The sequence below is a fragment of the Salmo salar genome, chromosome 28 (genome assembly GCF_965601325.2).
Source record: "Salmo salar chromosome 28, fSalSal1, whole genome shotgun sequence".
NCBI classification, from domain to species: Eukaryota; Metazoa; Chordata; class Actinopteri; order Salmoniformes; family Salmonidae; genus Salmo; species Salmo salar.
The window spans coordinates 32,005,983-32,023,297 of record NC_138318.1 but is presented as its reverse complement, the minus strand read 5'-3'; the positions used below and the strand labels follow the sequence as shown (position 1 = coordinate 32,023,297).

The window sequence follows — 17,315 nt, the reverse complement described above, 5'->3', positions numbered from 1 at the left end:
CTGCTGCGCCACTCGAGAGCCCATTAGTAGTGTTGTGGTGTCTCTGTTGTCGTTATGTGTGTTTTGTCCTATATTTTAATTTTTAATCCAAGCCCCCATCCCCGCAGGCACTTTGCCTTTTGGTAGGCCGTCATTGTAAATAAGAATTTGTTCTTAACGGACTTGCCTAGTTAAATAAAGGTTAAATAAAAAATAATAGAAAAATAAAAAACATAGAGACCTAAGACAACAACATAGCTTAGTAGCAATACAACATGACAACAATATGGTAGCAACACAACATGGCAGGAGAACAACATTGTAGCAGCACAAAACATGGTACAAACATTATAGGGCACAGACAACAGCACAAAGGGCAAGAAGGTAGAGACAATAATACATCAGGCGAAGCAGCCACAACTGTCAGTAAGAGATTGAATCTTTGAATGAAGAGATTGAGATAAAACTGTCCAGTTTGAGTGTTTTTTGCAGCTCGTTCCAGTCGCTAGCTGCAGCGAACTGAAAAGACCCAGGGATCAAATCAAAAATCAAATAAAATGTTATGTGTGTGCTTTGGGGACCTTTAACAGAACGTGACTGGCAGAAAGGATGTTGTATGTGGAGGATGAGGGCTGCAGTAGGTATCTCAGATAGGGGGAACTAGGCACTGTATGTACAGCGCAGAGGTTACTTGTACTGTTTATGGGCCTCTTTATGCGCCATCAACGCCCGGGATCAGTAGTAATGATGCTTTCAAGACAACTGGGAACTCTGAAAAATATGAGGTCAAATCATGACTTTAGTGATCTTCAGGTAGGAAAGACAGAGGCGTATATTAAGGCGTATATTAATAATTATATATGTAATATAAGTAGACATACACTCATATTTGACTGTAGTGCATATAAAGCATCCACAAGATACCGGTGGCTGAAAACACAATCATCGAGTGATGAATTTCCGGCCAAGGGTTGTCCTTTAAAAAATAATTTCTTCCTCCCTCGGCCCTTGCACTAGCGGTTCTGGGGGGCAGTGCCCCTGTGACAACAATTTTGGACCCCCTTGTGGCCCCCCTAAATGTGGAGTATGAAATAATTTAATAACATAACACATTTTTGCTATTGTTCTTTTTTTACATCCGTTATTAGACAGTGGCAACGCGGAACACGAATTTAACCCACACATTTTCTAGAGGGACGGCTTCAGGCGGAATCGTACCAAATGCATCTGCAAGTTTTTTTCTATTCAGAAGTTGTAAGAAATTCCGCACGAATATTATAGTTCAAGCACAAAGAAGGAAATATAGAGGTGAGTAAAATTGTTAATATGTTGTATTTGTATTAAATGCATTACAGAAGTGTAACGTTAGATCAGCTTATCTTAACCTGGCCGCTTGTTACTTTGTAGCAGTATGAAAAAGGATAAAATATATGATCAACAAACTCATGGTGCTGAGTGTTTTTACTTAAACCACACTCCGTAAACGCATAGTAACGTAAAACGGTTAGACATAAAGGGTAGATACCTAGCAAGTCAGTTATTTTAAGTAAATGAATTAATTAGCGTGGTCCCTATTGCTTTTGCTCTTTAGTTTTCAGCAAAATGAAGAGAGAGAAGGACATCATGTCCTTCTTCCAAAGACAAGACAAGGCAGACAGTGAGACAGAGCCAGGTGGTTCAGGTGTGGAGAGAGCAGAGAGCCTGCAGAGAGAGAGCAGAAAGACTTGTCCATTGGAGAGACTGAGAGTGAAGGCATAGTAGAGCAGGAAAGTGAGACAGATGGAGAGGCTGAGGTAGAGGCTGAGAGTGAGACACCAACAGAGGAGCCTCGTGTGTCCACAAGCAGTGGACCATCAGGTTTGTGATGTTGAATAAATCTGTGGTTACTTGTAAAGCAGTGTAATTAGTCAGTTTATATGGTGTATAGAAATGAGTCAGTTTATATGGTGTATAGAAATGAGTCGGTTTATATGGTGTATAGAAATGAGTCGGTTTATATGGTGTATAGAAATGAGTCGGTTTATATGGTGTATAGAAATGAGTCGGTTTATATGGTGTATAGAAATGAGTCGGTTTATGTGGTGTATAGAAATGAGTCGGTTTATATGGTGTATAGAAATGAGTCGGTTTATGTGGTGTATAGAAATGAGTCGGTTTATATGGTGTATAGAAATGAAATCTTATTTAACATGCTATTGGGCTTGTGATATAGATATCAGATGGATTTCAGAAGTTGCCTGATGGCAATGGTGTATCTAAAATTACCCAAATAGATACTTTTAATTATATATATTTTTTCTTTGGCAGATATCAGCAAGTCCGGGGAGGAACCACCGGTGCAGCCAATGATGAACATATTCCCAAGAACTCTGATGGGGGACCGGAGGAGGAGCTTCAAGGCGGCCTGGTACCATATCCACCCCTGGCTTGAATATTTAAAAAAAAATCAGACTATGTGTTTTGTTACGCCTGCAGGCATTTTAGCCCTCTCAAAGTCTCAGAGACTGTATTTGATTCACAATTGGGTTTTAACAACTGGAAGAAGGCAACTTACAAAGAGGGGGGATTTGCAATTCATGCAAGGTCTGAGCGGCACAAACACGCAATGATTACATGGAGAGACTATCAGAAAGCGGTAAGAAGTAATGCAACACTGGTAAATGCCCTAAACAAGGAACACAACAAACAGGTTCAAGAAAATTGGGACTATATTAAAACAATAGGAGAAGTACTACTACTTACAGCCACACAAAACATTGCACAAAGAGGACACGATGAGTCTGCAGATTTAGATAATAAAGGGAACTTCATGGTAATCCTAGAAACAATAGCTAAGCATGACACAACTGTGAAAAAAAAGGTTGACTTCCATTCATAATGCAAAGGGATTCAGAATGAGGTTCTGAGTTGTTTGGCAGACATGGTTCAAACAAAAATGATAGAAGAAGTGAAAGACAGTGAGGGCTTTAGCATAATGGCAGACGAAACAAAAGATGTAAAAACATAAAGGAGCAGATCTCTCTAGTACATTTTAGTCATTTAGCAGATGCTCTTATCCAGAGCGACTTGAGTGAGTGTATACATTTCATACATTTTTTATTTATTTATTTTTTCCCCGTACTGGTCCCCCATGGGAATCGAACCCACAACCCTGGCGTTGCAAACACCATGCTCTACCAACTGAGTCACACGGGCCCAGTACTCAGGTACTATTTCAGAGGAGCTGTCCATGAGAGCTTTCTCCACTTTGAATCGGCTGATCGACTAGATGCAGCATGGCTTACTGACAAAATCATACACATATTAGAAAGTCATGGTCTTGAATACAAAAACAACCTAGTAGGCCAAGCATATGACGGTGCTTCCGTTATGAGTGGCAAGCATTCAGGCGTCCAGGCACGCATTAAAGAACAAGCAAAGCATGCCTTTTTACATCCACTGTAGTGCACACTGTCTAAACTTAGTTTTAGTGGATACAGTCAAAGCTGTCCCTGAGGTAGGACAGTTCTTCTCCTTACTAGAAAGACTTTACGTCTTTACATCTGGGTCATATGTGCATCAAAAATGGCTTAGCATACAAAAAGAGATGTACCCAGGTGCACCTAGAGAGCTTCAGAGACTAAGTGACACTCGCTGGGCATGTTGATATATGGCTCTACATACTATTATGGATAGATTTCCTGCCATTAAGCGAGTCCTGAAAGACATAGTCCAAGAACACAATGGTGACAGATCTGTTGAGGCACGAGGTCTGCTTGCACAGATAGAGTTACAATTCATTGTGTGCCTTGTTACACTCCATAAAGTGTTTGGAGAAGCAACATTTCTATCAGATATGCTACAGTCTTCATCACTTGACCTGTCAAAGGCTGTTGATTTAGTTGAAGCCTTAGTTCAAACTTTGAATGACTACAGGGATGAGTCATTTTTTGATGACCTATGGAATGAAGTGTTGAACACAGCTGAGCAATGTGATACTGTAATACACCCCCCTGCAAAACGACCAAAAAAGCTAAGCTCTCAATTGAATGGAGACTGTGTACTCAGTACAGGGGGTCAGAGGTCAGATTCAGAACAAGAAAAAGGCCGTTTTCGTACAACCCTTTTCTAACCTATTTTAGATCATATGCTCAATGAGCTTAACAGAAGGTTCCCTAGCAAAAACTGTGACATAATGAATGGCATCCAAACTCTAAACCCTACAAGTGATGTGTTTCTCAAAGTAAAGTCCCTGTTTCCATTTGCTAGAATGTATGAATCAAATATTGAGGACTTGCGGCATGAACTACATCAGTTCAGAAGAATTTTAGAAAGGAAAATACAGAGTGGCATGCAGAGACCCTCCAGTGTAGTAGAGCTGGCATTATTCATTGAGCCTTATAAAGAAGTTTTCTTTGAGCTCTTTAAACTGTGCCAGATAGCTGTTTCAATCCCTGTTAGTACTGCTTCTTGTGAACAGAGTTTTTCTGCACTAAAGCTGGTGAAAACGATTCTCAGGCCCACAATGTCAGGTGACAGATTAAGTATTGAGTCAAGGAGGGCAAAGGCCTTGAGTCTAGATGAATTTGCTGATCTTTTTGCAAAAAACCCCACAAAAACCAGAGAATACAGTTGATGTGACCTGATACTGAATATGTAATGCAAATGAAAATTATAATTGAAATGCAAATAAATTGTTGAATGATTATGAACATGGTATTTTGCCTGCTAATGCCTGCAATGCAGTGAAGAAAACGATATGACAACAATAACATCTAATGTAACTGGCCCCTCTAACAGTACAACTGGCCCCAGCTTGGCCCCCCCAGTTGAAATGGTCTAGAACCACCACTGGCCCCTTGCCCTGCAAGTGTATACTCGTCAGACGTCATGATTCATCATCATAAGTGTCCACTTAATTTGAGGGCTGAGGGGATAGGGTGTGTCTTTTATTAAGTGTTTGGACCGAAAGTTAGATGACCGTTCAAAACAAATTTTCCAGTCTGAGATTTGTTCCCAGTTGTCTTGAACGCAGCATCAGTAATTGCCCGTGGACAGTTACACGTCCTGCCACAGCCTCGCTGTCCTAGCTTCTACTACCTGTGTCGCAATGGTTATTTTTCTCCGTGAGCTACTGTTGGTAGCTGTACTGTAGAATTTGGACATGGCATGGATTAATGTCAAGCTTCTCTCTACAGACTCTTTTCCAGTACACGAAAAACGGACTCTTGGCGGCAGTAAGAAATCCATCACCATCACCGCCCATTCAACATAGCCTCGATTTTACGTTTTTTTATTACTTAAACAAAATCACTTTTTGGGGTTCTCATACACTTACACTGATGTTTTGATTCTTGCTTTTACAGTCGCCAAGAATATATTTGGTTGTGATCTTTGCAAAATAGCTATTTTGGATGCATCAGTTGTAAGCTAGAATGCTAGCCACTGGTTTAAGTATAATGCATTTGAATTGCGATGATGATATAAACATTATATTAAGCAGGACATTCATACGTGCCTTAAAATTGAATTATATTCCAAAAGTAGTGTGAAATTAGGCATTTTTTGCTGGCGTTCTGTAAGCGCTCCCCCTTGTTCTGCCACCAATTTGCACGCATCGCCCTCGTGCGGCAATGTTTGCAAACACAGAAAGGTGTTTATGAAAGTCGTTTTTTTTCTGCATGAGCCTCCTGTTGTCACTTTCATGTGTTTTCATGCTTTCGCTTTAAAAATAGTATATCTTTATTATTTCACATTCCCAGGGTTTTTTTTTTGGGGGGGGGGGGGAGAAGAGAACTGGATTAATATCATGCATTGTACATTACATTACATCACATTTACATTATTACTTTTTATTTTAGCCTACTTGGTAAATATGTTCTTCTTATTGAACTGCACAGTTGGTTAAGGGCTTGTATGTAAGCATTTCACAGTAAAGTCTACACCTGTTGTATTCGGCGCATGTGGCAAATAAAGTTTGATTTGACCCCCCCAACAACAAAAAATTGTTAAGAGAATCAAAAGTCAATAACGTCCCATTGGTCACCCCTTCCACATTTTGTTCATGCGGTTCTTCTCCTTTTAAGTTCCGTTCTAATTTGTTTTAAAAAAAATCGCTGGGAACAAATATATTTTCAATTCCATGTTTTCCATCATAGTACAGTATGTGCTTGTACTGTCTTTGGTACAAGTCTCTCGGAGCGACCAGGCTAAGCTGCTGTTCTCATGCCCGTGTATGTTTCTTTCTACCTATTCCTAGTAATAAGTAATACACCACAGTTTGAGCCATGATTGTGATGTACCTGTCGGTATTGAAGTTGTGCATTCCTCTTTGGCAAAGTAATATTTCAAGTTTGGGAAGTGTTTTTGAGTTTGTGTGTGGGTATATATCATTTCGGTCAGCAGGTTTTTTTTTTTTTTGTAAACTGTAAAGCGCCATTCCAGACGTCAATGCTGTAACAATCAGGAAGTCGTGTATGCTATATTACCCAGAGTCCCCTTCGCGTGTGTATATGGAAACGGTATTTGATTATTTGTCGTAATTCCACCCAAAACATTAACATATAAAGTTACATGAACATGGTAGTGGACGCCTTATTTATGCGTCTATACCAACACGGTATTGTTGTGCGCAACAATATTAAATCCGTTACCGGGAATGATAGTGCCGCGAATCTAGATGGTTTCACCCCCTTTACATCGGTAGTACACTCTGGTTTCTCTTCAGATCGCATAAATCTTTCGCCTTTTACTAAAGATTTCCGTGGAGAGGAACATTATGAGTATCAACTAATTTTTTGATGCCCGGCCTCATGGCTGGGCTTCCTACACTTGTTTAAATATAGTCGTGATGCACCAGACTGTTAGGAAGTCCGTCATGCTTGTAATTATAGGCTTTGGACACTACATGTAATACGTTGTATTGGAGATGTGTTCAACCTGCAGTTTCATTCAGAGTTTATCTACCTAAATAAATATGTGATTTGGAACACTTGATTAAGTAGCTAGAGCCATATAGTTGCTGAAAGTTATTATTTTATAGTTTTTATTATTATTGTTTTATTTATTTAATCTTTTTATTTAACTTGGCAAGTCAGTTACGAACAAATTCCTATTTTACAATGACGGCCTATATCAACCATGTATATTGTTCTGTAATAGTAATACCAACGATGGTTTAGAAACTCTGGTAATACCACTGCATTGAGGAACGCTGTCTTGCTGCTGGCCTCTGGATATCGGTTTTCATTAGTTACCATAGCCACAAAGGGAACATTTTCTGTATCATGAAAATGAATGACAACAAAACATTTGTGGTCTTAATTTAAGGTTAGACCTCTGGGTCTAGGGCTCGCTTGTGTGTCTGCTTGCTCCTCCAGTTGTCCTTCCTCCCTTCTACAGATCCCGAACCAGCTACCTGCAGCAGCCCTAGTTCCCGGTTCTTGTTTTTTTCCTGGTCCCCAGCACCAACCGTTGACCTTCAGTCCTGGTCCCAGCAAATGTACCAACCCAGGTTTTCCCGGTCCAAGCCACAACACCAACACCAACTCTGGATACAGCACAGACCACCCACAACTGCCAATTCCTTTCAGCACTAGTCCAGAGCTCACACATCCCCCAACACAAAGACATTTTGTTGACTGACTGAATGGACTGACAGATTTATCTGATTATTTTTTGATCGATTGATTGCTTTTTTTGGGGGGGGGGCTGGATGACCATTTGGTTTGCCTAATTTGAATTGATTACATACTGTTTGATTTGATTATTATTTGGAATTTTAAATTAACGATGGATTGGATTTTTTACTTGCTGAACGTTTTAAACTGAAATGAATTTGGATTTCCGTGTAGAGGAACATTATGAGTGTCAACAATTGTTTTTATGCTCGGTCCCGTTCTGTCATTGTTTTTATGCCCGGACACGTTCTTTCATTTTTCATATAAATTATAGGGAAGCAGTGGCGATTTTAGCATGTAAATGTTGGTGGGTCAAATTCCCCCAAAAGTATTTGAGGCATGCCAGCAAAGCCACTACACAACACAACACTAAACAATACATTCATTGCTCTATAACGGTGACAGAAGGTGACCACAAACTGTTAGGGCCTACATTAAGCTGTCTCAACAGCAGAGTCCCAACAGCAGTCCCAACACCTTACCACTGCTACACCTGGCTATCAGCAGAGCCTTGTCTGGCAGCGAAACAGTTAATTCAGCCTCATTTTACTGCCTTTAAAAAAAAACATAGCTGAAATGTGTGACTTGCAAATGTGGTTTCTACTGACAATTGAGATGTACAAACTATGACATAAGGGGACGACAAGCAGATAAGAGGCAATCCGTTATTTTGATTAAGACATTCATGAGCGAGCTAGGACAGACATAGTCAATATAACTATTTGTTCAGCACTTTTGAAATGTACAGCGACAGAATTCAGAACATGGGCTGTTCTCCCTGTACACCAAGTCAGAACCGTATGATAAATAAAGGGGGGTGAATAGACCAAATTATTAGGGTGAGGCACATGGGCTACTAACATTTTACTACACAACATACACTTATTAGGACTTTCTTAGCTACAGTATACATATCTCCCTGGAATATTACATAATTTAGGCAATACATTTTTGGACTCACCTTGTTGTGCTGTGCTCACTTCAACAGGAAGGTGGCGCGTCGTTCCTTAGCGGGAAAATTTTGTCATCAAAGTCTGGCCTCTGGATTTATGGTGCTTTCAAAACAACTGGGAACTCTGGGGAAAAAAACAAGGTTGAATCATGATGTCATTGATCGTCAGGTTATAGCGCTAGAAAGAGGCCTGATTTCCAATTCCAAGTTGGATGACCGTTCAAAACGTATTTTCCCAGTCAGAGCTCGTTTATTCCCGACCTCACAGTTGTCTTGAGCTAACTGAAGTCAAGTTTTTGCAGTTAGGAGTTAACAGTTGTTTTGAGCGCGGCACAAATCATTTTTCATTGACAGCATGTCCAATGTTGAATGTTTATCATTTTAAACTTGGAAAAGAGCTCCTTAATCCCAGATTTGGGACCACACAGCCACTCCACTGAATAGCAGGCTAGTGATTGCTTTGCAATGCTTGCGGTTAGCCACTGTCACTGATTCCTTCCAAACCACTCATTGTTGAGTTTGCGATTTCCAACTTGTGTAATGTTTATGTCCAATGGCTGATGAGCACCGATATGTTTTATCTATAATTTCTCTTCATTATTTCTCTTCATATGACAAGGATTAAAAATGATTTGCCAGTAAATGGTCGACTTGATTCATGATGACTGCTAGCTAAGATTGTGAAAGTATGATGTTGACATGATCAGTCCAATCAAAGCTACTGTAGATATGTGATCTGATGTAATTTTAACTGTGGCCAATGGCCTTGAGCCTTCTTGGATGGGCACTTCTAATGTAACTCCCAAGGGGCTAGAATTTTCTAGCTCTACCCTTAGACTTGGCGGTGACGTAGTGTCCCCTTAAGTAACAGAACACTGAGCCAATTACAGCGCAACGCTCCGTATGTGAGGCTTGGGTGTCGTACTGGAGGAATCGAATGCAGGAAGCTGCGATGCAGGGTAGTGGCTTTAATAAGCACAATGGCTAAAACACAAGCCTTCCCAAAACAGCGATCAAAGCGCACAACAAAACAAGGTGCCCCAAACACAGGGTGACAAAACACTGTTGGCGCAAACACACGCACTACTGCAAAATACAAAATCAGAGTGTCACCAAGCAAAGCAAACAGAGAAACAATCGCGCACACAGAGCAGGCGGGCCTCCTGGCTAAAATAGCCCAGCTAATCAGCCCAAACCAAAAACAGGTGCACACAATCAACAAAAAGGGGGAAAAGGAAATCAGTGGCAGCTAGTAGGCCGGCGACGACGACCGCCGAGCGCCACCCGAACAGGAGGGGGAGCTACCTACGGTAGGAGTCGTGACAGTACCCCCCCCCCCCCCCCCGACGCGCGGCTCCCGCAGCGCGCCGACACCGGCCTCGAGGTCGACCCGGAGGGCGAGGCGCAGGGCGATCCGGGTGGAGGCGATGGAAATCCCTCAACAGGGATGGGTCCAAGACGTCCCCCACCGGTACCCAGCACCTCTCCTCCGGGCCGTACCCCTCCCAGTCCACGAGGTACTGCAGGCCCCTCACCCGGCGTCTCGAGTCCAGAATGGACCGTATGCTGTACGCCGGGGACCCCCGATGTCCAGAGGGGGTGGAGGGACCTCCGGCACCTCACCTTCCTGCAGGGGACCAGCTACCACCGGCCTGAGGAGAGACACATGAAACGAGGGGTTAATACGGTAATAGGAAGGAAGTTGTAACCTATAACACACCTCGTTTATCCTCCTCAGGACTTTGAAGGGCCCTACACACTGCGGCCCCAGCTTCCGGCAGGGCAAGTGGAGGGGCAGGTTCCGGGTCGAGAGCCAGACCCTGTCCCCCGGTACGAACACGGGGGCCTCACTGCGGTGGCGGTCAGCGCTCCTCTTCTGCCGTCCACTGGCTTGTTTCAGGGATTCCTGGACGGCTCTCCAGGTCTCCTTGGAGTGCTGCACCCACTCCTCCACCGCAGGAGCCTCGGTCTGACTTGTGCCATGGTGCCAGGACCGGTTGGTAACCTAAAACACACTGGAAAGGTGATAGGTTAGTAGAGGAGTGGCGGAGTGAGTTCTGGGCCAACTCTGCCCATGGGATGTACCTAGCCCACTCCCCTGGCCGGTCCTGGCAATACGACCGCAGAAACCTGCCCACCTCCTGGTTCACCCTCTCCGCCTGCCCATTACTCTCAGGGTGATAACCAGAGGTCAAGCTGACTGAGACCCCCAGACATTCCATAAACGCCTTCCATACCCTGGACGTGAACTGGGACCCTCGATCAGAGACAATGTCCTCCGGCACCCCGTAGTGCTGGAAGACGTGGGTAAATAGGGCCTCCGCAGTCTGTAGGGCCGTAGGGAGACCGGGCAACGGGAGGAGATGGCAGGACTTTGAAAACCGATCCACAACAACCAGGACCGTAGTGTTCCCCTGAGACGGGGGGAGATCGGTCAGGAAGTCCACTGACAGGTGCGACCAGGGCCGTTGTGGAACGGGGAGGGGCTGTAACTTCCCTCTCAGAAGGTGCCTAGGAGCCCTACTCTGTGCGCATACCGAACAGGAAGAGACGTAGACCCTAACGTCCTTAGCCAAGGTGGGCCACCAGTACTTCCCCCTTAGACCCCGCACTGTCCTCGCCACACCTGGATGACCCGAAGAAGGTAGAGTGTGGGCCCACCGAATCAATTGATCCCGAACACCAAGCGGCACGTACAAGCGACCCGTGGGACACTGTGAAGGTGCAGGTTCCACCCTTAACGCCCGCTCGATGTCCGAGTCCACCTCCCATACCACCGGTGCCACCAGCCTAGACGCCGGAATGATGGGATTTGGATCGATTGGCCGGTCCTCTGTGTCATAGAGACGGGACAGCGCGTTAGCCTTCGTGTTCAGGGAGCCCGGTCTGTAGGAAATAGTAAACCTGAACCGGGTGAAGAACATGGCCCACCTTGCCTGACGCGGATTCAGTCTCCTAGCTGCCCGGATATACTCCAGGTTCCGATGGTCGGTCCAGATGAGAAAGGGGTGCTTAGCCCCCTCAAGCCAGTGTCTCCACACCCTCAGGGCTTTTACCACCGCTAACAACTCCCGGTCCCCCACATCATAGTTACGCTCCACCGGACCGAGCTTCTTCGAAAAGAAAGCGCAGGGGCGGAGTTTAGGTGGCGTACCCGAGCGCTGTGACAGCACGGCACCCACCCCAGCCTCGGATGCGTCCACCTCCACTATGAAGGCTAGAGAGGGGTCCGGGTGCGCCAACACGGGTGCATCCGTGAACAGCGCCTTCAACCTCTTGAAGGCTCTGTCCGCCTCAGTCGACCACAGCAAACGCACCGGCCCCCCCTTCAGCAGTGAGGTAATGGGAGCCGCTACCTGGCCAAAACCCCAGATAAACCTCCGGTAGTAATTGGCAAACCCTAAGAACCGCTGCACCTCCTTCACCGTGGTTGGAGTCGGCCAATTACGCACGGCATTAACGCGGTCACACTCCATCACCACCCCCGTGGTGGAAATGCGATAACCCAGGAAGGAGACGGCTCGTTTGGAGAACACACACTTCTCAGCCTTGACGTATAGGTCATGCTCCAGCAGTCTCACAAGCACCTTGCGCACCAGAGACACATGCGCGGCGCGGGTGACGGAATATACCAGAATATCATCGATATAGACAATCACGCCCTGCCCGTGCAGGTCCCTGAGAATCTCGTCTACAAAGGATTGAAAGACGGCTGAAGCATTCTTTAACCCATACGGCATGACGAGGTACTCATAATGGCCCGATGTGGTACTAAATGCGGTTTTCCACTCGTCTCCCTTCTTGATACGAACCAGGTTATACGCGCTCCTGAGGTCCAGTTATGTGAAGAACCTTGCGCCATGAAAAGATTCCACCGCCGTAGCGATCAGAGGTAGCGGGTAACTAAACCCCACCGTAATAGAATTTAGACCTCTGTAATCAATGCACGGACGCAGACCTCCCTCCTTTTTCTTCACAAAAAAGAAACTCGAGGAGGCGGGTGAAATGGAGGGCCGAATGTACCCCTGTCCCAGAGATTCCATGACATATGTCTCCATAGCCAACGTCTCCTCCTGTGACAAAGGGTACACGTGACTCTTGGGATGTACAGCATTTACCTGGAGATCTATCGCACAATCCCCCTGTCGATGAGGTGGTAATTGGGTCGCCCTCTTCTTACAGAAAGCGATCGCCAAATCGGCGTATTCAGGGGGGATGCACACAGTGTAAACCTGGTCTGGACTCTCCACCGACGTGGCACCGATGGAAACTCCTATACACCTTCCTGAACACTCCTCTGACCACCCCTGGAGAACCCCCTGTCTCCACGAAAACCGGGGATTGTGACTAGCCAGCCAGGGAACCCCCAGCACCACCGGAAACCCAGGTGAGTCGATAAGGAAGAGACTAATCCGTTCCTTATGATTCCCCTGCGTTACCATGTCCAGTGGAACCGTGGCCTCCCTGACCAACCCTGACCAACCCTGACCCTAATGGCGGGCTATCTAGGGAGTGCACGGGGAAGGGGGGATCTATCGGCACTAGCGGAATACCCAGCTTAATGGCGAGTCCGCGATCCATAAAGTTCCCAGCTGCGCCTGAATCGACTAGCGCCCTATGCTGGGAAGAGGGAAAAAAATCAGAAAAAACAATTTCAACGAACATGTGACCGACAGGGGGTTCTGGGTGAGTATGATGCTGACTCACCTGGGGTGACCGAGAAGTGTTCTGCCTGCCCTCTCGACTCCCAGACTGACTCCTCCAGCACCGGTCGGCCGCGTGTCCTCTCCGACCACAGCTGGTGCAGGAGGAGCCACCTCCTCTGGTACCCCTTGGCACAGCCCCCCCTAATTCCATAAGAATAGGGGCGGGAGTGCATGGAGGTGGAACAGACAGGACCCTTTCAGAACGCCCGCGGGCAGCCAGCAGATTGTCCAGTCGAATCGACATGTCGATGAGCTCGTCGAGAGAGAGAGTGTTGTCTCGACACGCTAGCTCCCTGCGGACGTCCTCCCGGAGACTACACCGGTAATGGTCCATCAGGGCCCTGTCGTTCCACCCCGCCCCAGCAGCCAAGGTCCGGAACTCCAGCGCGAAGTCCTGCGCGCTCCTCGTCTCCTGCCTGAGGTGGAATAGCCGCTCACCTGCCGCTCTTCCCTCTGGAGGGTGATCGAATACAGCCCTAAAGCGGTGGGTGAACTCTGGGTAGTGATCCCTCGCCGAGTCCGGACTATTCCAGACCGCGTTGGCCCACTCCAGAGCTCGGCCCTTCAGGCAGGAAATGAGGGCACTCACACTCTCCTCCCCCGAGGGAGTAGGTCTCACGGTGGCCAGGTACAGCTCGAGCTGGAGCAGAAATCCCTGGCACCCAGCCGCCGCTCCATCATACTCCCTCGGGAGCGCAAGACGAAGCGCGCCGGAGCCAGGTGAAGGGGGGGAAGGAGGCGGATTTGTCGGAGGAGCCGGAGGTGGGGAGAGGAGGCCACTCCTCTCCCAACGGTCCATCCTCTCCATCATCTGATCCATCGCCGATCTGATCCGATGGAGAACTGATGTGTGATGGAGAACACGTTCCTCCATCGAGGGTAGGGGGTTGGCAGCTGCTCCTGCTGACTCCATTCAGGATAACGGTACGGGATTCTGTAAGGCTTGGGTGTCGTACTGGAGGAATCAAATGCAGGAAGCTGCGATGCAGGGTAGTGGTTTTAATAAGCACAACGGCTAAAACACAAGCCTTCCCAAAACAGCGATCAAAGCGCACAACAAAACAAGGTGCCCCAAACACAGGGGACAAAACACTGTTGGCGCAAACACACGCACTACTGCAAAATACAAAATCAGAGTGTCACCAAGCAAAGCAAACAGAGAAACAATCGCGCACACAGAGCAGGCGGGCCTCCTGGCTAAAATAGCTCAGCTAATCAGCCCAAAACAAAAACAGGTGCACACAATCAACAAAAAGGGGGAAAAGGAAATCAGTGGCAGCTAGTAGGCCGGCGACGACGACCACTGAGCGCCACACGAACAGGAGGGGGAGCTACCTACGGTAGGAGTCGTGACATCGTATTTGCTGCTGGCTTGCCTCACCACCACAGAAAGCACTGAGCTAGGCTGAAACGCCTGCATTTTGGAGCTGCCTTACTCAAGAAAACAAAAAAGAGACCATGTTTGTGTGTAGCTTAATCAACTCAATGATATATACAGTTGAAGTCAGAAGTTTACATACACCTTAGTCAAATACGTATAAACTCAGTTTTTCACAGTTCCTGACATTTAATCCTAGTAAAAATTCCCTGTCTTAGGTCAGTTAGGATCACCACTTTATTTTAAGAATGTGAAATGTCAGAATAATAGTAGAGAGAATGATTTATTTCAGCTTTTTATTTCTTTCATTACATTCCCAGTGGGTCAGAAGTTTACATACACTCAATTAGTATTTGGTAGCATTGCCTTTAAATTGTTTAACTTGGGTCAAATGTTTCGGGTAGCCTTCCACAAGCTTCCCACAATAAATTGGATGAATTTTGGCCCATTTCTCCTGACAGAGCTGGTGTAACTGAGTCAGGTTTGTAGGCCTCCTTGCTCGCACACACTTTTTCAGTTCTGCCCACAGATTTTCTATAGGATTGAGGTCACGGCTTTGTGATGGCCACTCCAATACTTTGACTTTGTTGTCCTTAAGCCATTTTGCCACAACTTTGGAAGCATGCTTGGGGCCATTGTCCATTTGGAAGACCCATTTGCGACCAAGCTTTAACTTCCTGACTGATGTCTTGAGACGCTGCTTCAATATATCCTCATAATTTTCCTTTCCTCATGATGCCATCTATTTTGTGAAGTGCACCAGTCCCTCCTGCAGCAAAGCACACCCACAACATGATGCTGCCACCCCCGTACTTCACGGTTGGGATGGTGTTCTTCAGATTGCAAGCTCCCCCTTTTTCCTCCAAAGATAATGATGGTCATCATGACCAAACAGTTCTATTTTTGTTTCAAAATGTACGATCTTTGTCCCCATGTGCAGTTGCAAACTGTAGTCTGGCTTTATTATGGCGGTTTTGGAGCAGTGGCTTCTTCCTTGCTGAGCGGCCTTTCAGGTTATGTTGATATAGGACTTGTTTTACTGTGGATATAGATACTTTTGTACCTGTTTCCTCCACCATCTTCACAAGGTCCTTTGCTGTTATTCTGGGATTGATTTGCAATTTTTGCACCTAAGCACGTTCATCTCTAGGAGACAGAACGCGTCTCCTTCCTGAGCGTTATGATGGCTGCGTGGACCCATGGTGTTTATGCTTGCGTACTATTGGTTGTACAGATGAACGTGGTACCTTCAGGCGTTTGGAAATTGCTCACAAGGATGAACCAGACTTGTGGAAGTCTACAATTTTTTTTCTGAGGTCTTGGCTGATTTCTTTTGATTTTCCCATGATGTCAAGCAAAGCGGCACTGAGTTTGAAGGTAGGCCTTGAAATGCATCCACAGGTACACCTCCAATTAACTCAAATGATGTCAATTAGCCTATCAGAAGCTTCTAAAGCCATGACATAATTTTCTGTAATTTCCCAAGCTGTATAAAGGCACAGTCAACACAGTGTATGTAAACTTCTGACCCACTGGAATTGTGATACAGTGAATGATAAGTGAAATTACTTGTGTCATGCACAAAGTAGATGTCCTAACCGACTTGCCAAAACTATAGTTTGTTAACAAGACATTTGTGGAGTGGTTGAAAAACAAGTTTTAATGACTCCAACCTAAGATCACAGGCTGTATCAAACAGCCCCACCTGCCCTGAATGACAGGTCACCACTGGTTACTAAAGTGAGGATTCACCCTCTCCAGATATTTATTTCGTAACTTATCTGCAGAAAAACGTTTTGTGCTCATAAAGCCGTAGTTAGCAGTGTGCAAATTTGGGAGCCAAATAAACGGCACTTTCACCCGATGTGATTCGGTTCCTGATGTTAAATAAAAGATCCGCTCAAAAATAGCCGTTCATTTGCAAACGACCCATCACTATTTATACATTGTAGCTGGTGTTGGAGGCAAGCAGCTGCATGAAGGCACTGGTAATTTCAAAGAAAACTGATCTTGATGTAATAAAAAAGTCATTGTAACATTAGAAATGTAGCTATCAACAAAATATTAAATTGTATTTAAACTTTTGATGCAAACCTTCTAGACTGTGGGACTCTTGTACCGGCTATAGTGTGGACTGTGGCCGGGCCCGGTGGGTGGTTGTAGTGAGGTGTACCCCCATAGCCCTTCTCTGATTAGGCAGCAGAGGGCACATATCAGCACAACATATTACCCTCTACTGGAAATCCTGGTGCTGCCAGTGCCAACAATCTGGTTTCTCTTCATATGGCATAAATCTTTTGCCTTTTAAGATTTCCATGAACAGGAATCAGTGGAGGCTGGTGGGAGGCGCTATAGGAGGACGGGATTTCAAGGTTTTACTGCTAACCTACAAAGCATTACATGGGCTTACTCCTACCTATCTTTCCGATTTGGTCCTGCCGTACATACCTACAAGTACGCTATGGTTACAAGACGCAGGCCTCCTTACTGTCCTGAGAATTTCTAAGCAAACAGCTGGAGGCAGGGCTTTCTCCTATAGAGCTCAATTTTTATGGAATGGTCTGCCTATCCATGTGAGAGACGCAGACTCGGTCTCGACCTTTAAGTCTTTATTGAAGACTCATCTCTTCAGTTGGTCCTAT

The 17,315-nt window shown here is 45.6% G+C and overlaps 1 non-coding gene across 1 annotated transcript; it reads left to right on the top strand.

Moving 5' to 3' along the window:
• Nucleotides 1-6,665: 6,665 nt before the first annotated feature.
• Nucleotides 6,666-6,781, top strand: LOC123731484 (U5 spliceosomal RNA). Its single transcript, XR_006762637.2, has one exon. It is a non-coding gene; the product is annotated as a U5 spliceosomal RNA (small nuclear RNA).
• Nucleotides 6,782-17,315: the final 10,534 nt, after the last annotated feature.